We start from the raw sequence: 916 nt of genomic DNA, 5'->3' as shown, positions 1-916 counted from the left end.
GCTCCAAAAGCCAGTTCATGTACCAGGAGTAGATCCTATTCCCACTGTCAGAGACCCCTCAAACAGACCAAGCTACACAACATGCAGAGGGCCCAGTCCAGTCCGATGCAGGCTCTACAGCAGCTATCGGTCCAAAGTTCTTGAGTTCCCACTAGCTCGGTTCAGTTGTATCTGTAAGTTTCCCCATCATTCTGCCCTTAGAGACAGCAGGGCAAGCAGGATCCGGACGGGCACCGGGTGACTCTGTGCCTCACAGATAGAAATCAACTAAACATGGGCAAAAGAGATCCTAAGAAGCTGAAAGGTAAATGTCCTCATATGCATTCTTTGTGTAAACTTACAGGGAAGAGCACAAAAATGATCCAGATGATTCTGTCACCTTCTCAAAATTCTGTAAGAAGTGCTCAGACAGTTGGAAGGCCATGTCTGCTAGAAGGGGAAATTTGAAGACATGGCAAAGGTTGACAAGACTCGTTATGAGAGAGAAATGAAAACCTACATCCCCCCGCCCCAAAGGGGAGACCAAAAAGAAGTTCAAGGACCCCAATGCACCCAAGAGGCCTCCTTTGGCCTTCTTGTTCTGTTCCGAGTATCGCCCGAAAATCAAAGGAGAGCACCCCGGCTTGTCCCTCAGGGATGTTGCGAAGAAGCTGGGGGCGATATGGAACAACACCGTTGCAGAAGCCAAGCAGCCCTACGAGAAGAAGGCTGCTAAGTTGAAGAAGTACAAAAAGGGTATTGCTGCCTACAGAGCTAAAGGAAAACCTGATGCGGTGAAGAAGGGGGTCATCAAAGATGAAAAGAGCAAGAACAAGAAGGAAGAGGAAGATGAGAAGGAGGATGAAGAGGATGAGGAAGAGGAGGAAGAAGAGGATGAAGATGAAGAAGATGATGAATAAGTTGGTTCTAGCGCAGT

General features: G+C 48.0%; 1 pseudogene; it reads left to right on the top strand.

The window, feature by feature from the left end:
* Window positions 1–273: 273 nt before the first annotated feature.
* LOC102903527 (high mobility group protein B1 pseudogene) lies at window positions 274–899 on the top strand (annotated as a pseudogene).
* The last annotated feature ends 17 nt before the right edge of the window (window positions 900–916 follow it).

This window comes from Peromyscus maniculatus, chromosome 4 (genome assembly GCF_049852395.1).
Source record: "Peromyscus maniculatus bairdii isolate BWxNUB_F1_BW_parent chromosome 4, HU_Pman_BW_mat_3.1, whole genome shotgun sequence".
Classification (NCBI taxonomy): domain Eukaryota; kingdom Metazoa; phylum Chordata; class Mammalia; order Rodentia; family Cricetidae; genus Peromyscus; species Peromyscus maniculatus.
This window is presented reverse-complemented; position numbering and strand designations above follow the sequence as displayed.